General features: G+C 39.0%; 1 pseudogene; it reads left to right on the top strand.

Annotated features, from left to right (window-relative positions):
- Positions 1 to 239: 239 nt before the first annotated feature.
- Positions 240 to 5,528, top strand: LOC112036675 (glycosyl hydrolase 5 family protein-like; annotated as a pseudogene).
- Positions 5,529 to 7,725: the final 2,197 nt, after the last annotated feature.

The raw sequence follows: 7,725 nt of genomic DNA on the forward strand, positions 1-7,725 counted from the left end.
ATATGAAATATTTATTCTGGATTGGTTAACTCAAACAGTTGCAAAAAATTTATTCATCCTTAACTCAAACAGTTGCCAAAATTTGTTCTGGATTGGTTACTAAAGAAATATTTATTCTTAAAAAAAATGTTAATAAAGTGATCCAAGAAGGAATGAAGAGAAGAAACAATGCCACAGTGGGCCTTGTTTCACCGCCTGTCCTTTAATTGATCCAGGAAGTTTTGAATAGAAGCCGAGATATGAGGTTTGATAGATTGAGGGTCAGTCGAGAGTTGATCAAGAAAAACAGAAAGTACAAGGATTCGATAAAGTTTCGATTGATAAAGGGGCAGTTCGATATGCAATTCTTTACAGCAAAACTTGCAAACTTTGATGCTTATGATGCAGAGAGACTCTCCAAAACTTACAACTGCTACAATGATATCATTAATATTGATGATGCTGAAAATCATCAGTAAGCCACACAATACTCACGTGCTCGAAATAAGTCCTGCAAAACAACAACAAAGAAAACCCTATAAGAGTACTGGTGTGATTCCAGCCAAAAACCCTTCGAATGCTAAATTAGAGAAATTTTCACAACTCTAAAGTGCCAAAGTTGGGGTAAATTATGCGTACCTTACTTTCTGAGAGCTTTTGAGTTTTTATAGTAGTATAAAACTGACCTCTGTTTCTTGTGTGGGAAGTCTTTTCCTTATGAAGAAAAATCATCATTAATGGGCGTATGTTATAGGATCCCTCTTGTGTTAGGATTCTTTCCATGTTGGGATTCTACCAACTAGCATTAATCGTGGGACGCAAGTTGTTTCCATCTAGGACTCCTTGGAACTCACTCAAATCATGTAGAAGCCACGTGGCCTCTAAGATCTGTCCACCTTGTGCCCATGACTCTTGGATCCGTCTACTATCAATCTATTGACCCAACGCCGTCAAGTTCATTTGGATGGACTCGTCACCCTAATTTTATCCTCCTTAGTTGCCCCCTCACTCCATGGATTTGTCACCTCTTTTGGATGGATCAGTGGGGTGACATTGTTAGATTCATCTTCTGGGTAGAGTGCCTAGGCTGACTGGCTGGCCGGCCTAGACCCATTTAATGTCATAGGAACACGTGGCATGGACTTAGTGGTCCATCACTTGGAACGAAGCATCTCTTCATCTTCCGTGCCATTCCCTCTATATAAACCTACCTCTTAACCTTCATTTTTTTCTTTCCATAGAAATCTCATGATCAGAGTGCTACTGTCACCATTGACAAATGAGCATACCATTCACCTTAGCGCATTCGTCATTAACATCTTTTTGCTACTTATTTTCAACCGATAACTGCTCTTCTCCTTATGTTTAAATTTATCTTTGCACTCCTGTCATCATTCGTGTCTTAGGGTTTACCATCACGTGTAGGTGACAGATGTTTAGTGCATCAAGTAACCAATCGTGTGTCCGATGGGGTGGGCTACGATGAAGTATTTCCATTAGGTCAAAAAGACCCAGACACATCAAGTGAAGATAGCAATCCGTCAGCCACCTCACCCTCAATGGATGAGGGTTTGGAGATGGATAGGTTAGAGGGTGGCTCTAGTGAAGGTATAGATTGTGCTGAACCCCTAATTCAATTTGTCATAGGTCCTGATGGATTTATAGAGTTCATAATGCTGCCCATATGGGCGGTCAATGATTTTACTTCGTCAATCGAAGAACCTCACTTCAAGACACTTAAGGAAAAGTATCAGATACCCGTCAACATATCCATTCGTCTGTAGACAGGGAAAATTCCCGACCTATCACAAGCTGACACGTCACACTACCAAGTCCACAAAATACAGCCAATTACAAAGCGCCACATATTGCTGCTAGGTTTTGCTATCACTATTCAGAAACCAACAGAAATTTGCCAAGTGTCATGCAAAGACCAATCACACATCATCGCACGTGTAAGCAATGACATAATCAGCTTCGCACGTGTAAGCGATGACACAATCAGTCAGCACGTGCAAGCGATGACATAAGCGGACCAATCAAGCTCTGCCATGTGTCACCAATCAGACTCCGCCACGTGTCACCAATCAGACTCCGCCACGTGTCACTTACCTACCCCAAAACTCCTATAAATAGAAGCCTTCCTAAGGCATTTGGAGGGGATCAAGAGGAGATCTGGGGGGATCAGATCAAGGAGATCCAGAGATTTAGAGAGAGGACCAGGCTATTGGAAGCACTCAGAAGTCCAGAAGCTCTGCCGGAACCAAGCTCTAAAGCCTCCAAGAACTTCAAGAACTTCAACTTCGAATACGAAGAACATTCGAAGGAAAATCATCCAAATCATCCGCCTAGATCCAAAAGTTTACTGGAATCAAGCTCAAAAGCCTCCAGAAACATCAACAAATCACAAATCAGTGAAGCTCTACGGATCAAGCCTCTAAAGCCCCAAAGAACTTCCACCACAAACCTTCGAATACAAGAACATTCGAAGAGGAATCATCCAAATCATATTCCTAGATCTCAAAGTTCACTGGAATCAAGCTCAAAAGCCTCCAGAAACATCACAAACCACAAATAACTTAGTTGAGTGGACAAAAAAAAAAAAAACTTTCCCTACGTTTATTAATGGATGTCTTCATTTACAATAAAAAAGGATTTAAAATTAATTATACAATTCAGGGAAAACTCACTTCCTATATAAAGTAACACTTTCAAACTTTCTCTTCATGCCCAAGGTTTTCAAATCCGGACCGTTCATTGAACCATAAAAGGGAGAGCTTCAAGGTTTTTGAGGTCGAACCGGGATTGAACCGTGATGACATCATAATTAATTAAAGCCTAAATATAGATATTAAATTTATAAAACTAGCAAAATTGACTAATATATCTATATATGTAAGGGAAATTTAATAATTTTCAAGCATATATTTAATAATTAAATAAGAAAGTTAACAAAATAAAATAATAACTATGAAAACATTAAAATTTATGATTAATTTTTGAAGTAAAGTTGAATATCTTTGAAGGATTTTAATTATAATTTTTTTTTTATTCCTTGTAAGAGATGGATGATTTAATTAAGTAGAATAAAATTGTGTTAAGTTGTTTTTATAAAAAATAAAATAAAATAAAATTGCTAACAGGTTGGACCGCACGGTTCTCACCAGTTCATGCGGTCCAACCCCGGTTTTAGGGGTTCACGGAATTAACAAAAAATCCGGTTCTTTAGGCTTAAAAAACCGATTTTCATACCGATTTTCGGTTCTCACGGTCCGACCTCCTGGTCTGGTCCGGTTCTAAGAACCATGTTCATGCCCAAGCCTGTACTCAAAACCAAAACATAGTCTGGTCCGACCTCCCTCTTGTAGCTATTTTCCTAATCTTTTCTAGTGTCATTTCCCAAAGCAAGCCTGTAACGGCTCTAACACTACAAACTAATTCCGGATGCAACGAGTGAAGCTTGCATGTGTGAATTGGGTGTCACATTTGGATACCATGGTGGCTGGGGGCCTCAACAAGCAACCCTTGGATGTAGTCTCCATTGTTTATGGTGACAAAACTCATTGGGACGTTCTCTTACTGTAAGAGAGTCTTTTCAGAAACTAGGTTTATCTCAATACATTTCCGGTATCCAAGCTAAAAACCCCTCCATCATTGATGTTTCCGTTATAAAGGCTTTCCAGGTAAATTAACTATACTTCCTTTCATTTGCATGAAAAAGATCGTTTTCATTTGAAATGGATCTATTTTATAAGTCATATTAAATATTACAAATATAAAATGTATATAGTGTCACGTTATTTAAAATTTTAAATAATGTAGCCGTTTGCATATTATAAGAAACTTTCACATTTTTAGAGTCTGGTATCCAACCTTGGGGCCAATAATGTGATGGTAATACTAGACAATCACATAACCCAACCCGGATGGTGTTGTAGCGCATATGATGGCAATGGTTTCTTTGGTGGCATTTATTTCAACCTAGACCTTTGGATAAAAAGGAGTCTAAATCTTCTGTCTCATTTTTCCTGCTCCACTCTATATTCCACTAATAAATACTTGTCACGTGTTCACCTAATTAATTAAATACTATCATTATTGAGTTAATAATATTACAATTATTAATTAATAGTAGTATTTAATTAATTAGGTGAACACGTGACAAGTATTTATTGGTGGAGTATAGAGTGGAGCAGAAAAAGTGGGATGAGCTTAAGGAATGAGCTTCGAGGCCAAAGACAGAATTTGCCTGCTTGGTACAGGTAAATATATGATCTTCTTTTAGTATTTTTTTTTCCTTCATAATTATATTCCTTTTTGGGTGACATAAACTAAAGACTGAAGAGGCTAATTTCATTTTTGTAAATGAAACGAGAAGATACATGCCAAATGGAGCAGAAGCAGTGCACATAGCAAATCCAAATGTTCTTGTTATTCTCTCAGGATTGAGTTATGACAGAGACTTGTCATTCCTCCAAAACCAATCAGTGAACCTCACATTCACGAGAAAACTAGTATTTGAGGTTCACAGGTATGGATTCACAGATGCCAAGATATGGGAATATAGCAACGCGAACCAAGCGTGTGTAAACGTGGTAGATATATTCATGAGATCTGCAGGATTTTTGTTGGAGCAAGGGTGGCCATTGTTCTTCAGTGAGTTTGGGATGGACCTAAGAGGTACCAATGAACAACTCAACCGGTACATGAATTGCTTCTTTGCATTGGCAGCTGAACTTGACTTTGATTGAAACATATGGACACTTAGTGGGAGTTATTATATTAAACAAGGAGGTACTGAATTCAAAGAGACCTATGGTCTACTTCATTGGAACACAAGTGAGCCCAGAAATTCAAGCTTCCTGGAGAGGCTCTCAACTATCCAGTCTCCTTTTCAAGGTAAGACCTCATGGCTATACTTTCAATGGTTCCTTTGAACCCCTTATTTCACTATTTAGAGGACTGCGCATAGTGCAACAAATGAGACACGTGTTCAAAATTGATTATGTGTCGTGTCACATCCAATGCACTGGAACATTAGACATCACATGATTGAATACATGTGACTTGCAGGGCCGGGTCTACAAGAAACTAATTCGCACCAAGTAATTTTCCACCCATTAACGGGTCTTTGTGTCCAAAGAAAATCATCACTTGAACAGTTGAGTCTGGGGTCCTGCAATGTCTTTGAAGCCTGGAGCTACACACCTCAGAAAACTTTATCATTGAAAGGAACAAATTTATGCTTAAAAGTAGATGGATTGGGGAAGCCAGTGAAACTTGGTAACATTTGCAGTGACTCTGGTTCACATTGGGAAACCATCTCTGATTCTAAGTTGCATCTCTCGTCAACAATTGGCAATGCTACTACCCTTTGCCTTGATGTAGATTTCAGCCATACAGTCGTGACAAATACATGCAATTGCTTAGGCAATAGTAGAATTTGTAACCCAGAGAGCCAGTGGTTCAAGATTATTACGAGCGCAAGAAGTCCAAGTTCTATAAAAATCCTAAAAGATCCCTCTCCTAAGTCTCAAAACTTATCGTGAAGGTGCCTGATGAGGATTTTATATTAAACTGATTTCTTTTTTTTTTGGGTAGATATTATGGAGCATATTGGTCCGTTCAGCTAGAGAAGTAGCTTCAGTTAAACTTGCAGTGTGTATATATTGTATTTTAGATTAGCATTTGTACACATTTTCCCTAATTTTCACCTGTGATTTTGTAATTAATTAAAATTAGTTAGTTTATTTGTGGTAGTTTCCAATGTAGAGAAGGAAAATTCCCGACCTATCACAAGCTAACACGTCACACTACTAAGACCACGAAATGTAGCCAATTACAAAACGCCACATACTGTTGCTAGGTTTTACTATTACTATTCAGAAGTCAATAGAAATTCGCCAAGTGTCATGCAAGAACCAATCATGCATCATCGCATATGTAAGCGATGACATAATCAGCTTCGCACGTGTAAGCGATGACACAATCGGTCCAGCATGTGCAAGCGATGACATAAGCGGACCAATCAAGCTCTGCCACGTGTCACCAATCAAGCTCCGCCACGTGTCACTTACCTACCCCTAAACTCCTATAAATAGAAGCCTTCCTAAGGCATTTGGAGGGGATCAAATCCAAGGAGATCAAGAGATTTGGAGAGGACACAAAACCATTTGAAGCACTCAGAAGTCCAGAAGCTCTGCCGGAACCAAGCTCTAAATCCTCCAAGAACTTCAAGAACTTCAACCTTCGAATACGAAGAACATTCAAAGAGAAATCATCCAAATCATCCGCTTAGATCCAAAAGTCTGCGGGAATCAAGCCTAAAGTGTTCGAAACCTCAACAAATCACAAATCAGTGAAGCTCTACGGATTCAAGCCTCTAAAGTACCGAAGAACTTCCACCACAAACCTTTGAATACGAAGAACATTCGAAGAGGAATCATCTAAATCGTATTCCTAGATCTCAAAGTTCACTGGAATCAAGCTCAAAAGCCTCCAGAAACATCACAAACCACAAATTAGCGAAACTCTACGGATTCAAGCCTCTAAAGCCCCGAAGAACTTCCACCACAAACCTTCAAAGACGAAGAACACATCAAGAACACGAAGAACACACGAAGACCACGAAGAACGTGAAGAACAAGGGATTTCTAACAAGCTCATAGCCAGAGATTCATTGTAATTCTGTTTCAACAATCTTCGATCTATCCCTCAACCAAATTGAAGGATATTTTGTGTTCAAATCAAAATTACATTATTACAATCCAAATCAACAAGTCTTTCAAGGAGATCGAATCAGAGGATAACTCTTTTGTAATCAACAGAGAATTGTACCACACATTCATCAATACAAATTCACATTTGTGACACTATTTTACTTGTTTGACTTTATTTTGAACCGAGAAATTTAGTCGTCCACATATTCTGGCACGCCCAGTAGGACATCTCTGCCTCTCTTCTCATTCTCCTTCAAAGAAAGAAATCTTCATCATCTTGCTATCAACTTCAATGGCCTCTAGCAAGAACATCCAAGCTTCAACAGCTACTTCAACTAAACTCGGTATGGCTACCACCAACAACTACATTGGTGCAATCAATTGTAGCAAACCTAAAGCTCATAATCAACTTCAATTTCAATCAACCAAGGAAGCCAAGGTCCAGACAATCATCTCCTTAGACCCTCTTGCAAGAAACAAGGTCATCAACAAGGACGTCTCCACCTTGGAACACCTCAAGTATAGGGGCAAATCCCCTTCTTCCTTCATGAGAAGTTGGTCACACGATTTCTCTCCCATCAAAGGGAACCCAAAAGATGAGATTTCATGTGCTCACTTCAATTCACTTTCTTCGCCATCATCTTGGGAAGTTGTGTCAGTCATGATGACAAACACCTCTACCATGGAAGAAAAGATGGCTGAAATGGAGCAAAGGGTTGTCCTTCTCACAAAAGCACTTGAAGATAAGGACCTCCAAATTGCAACTTTAATGAACAAACTCGAAGTACAAGATCTTGGTGAATCAAGCCATGGTCATAAATTCACATCCGCAAATGATGACGAAGGGAGAGAAATTGAAAACACTCCCCGACGAGAACAATCTACTTCGGTTGCTTCGTTATCAGTCCAACAATTACAAGACATGATAACAAATACCATCCGAGCACAATATGGAGGTTCTTCTACAAGTTCTCTCACATATTCAAAACCTTACACAAAGCGCATCGACAACATGAGGATGCCAAAT

Source organism: Quercus suber, unplaced genomic scaffold (genome assembly GCF_002906115.3).
Source record: "Quercus suber isolate HL8 unplaced genomic scaffold, Cork oak 2.0 scaffold_296, whole genome shotgun sequence".
NCBI classification, from domain to species: Eukaryota; Viridiplantae; Streptophyta; class Magnoliopsida; order Fagales; family Fagaceae; genus Quercus; species Quercus suber.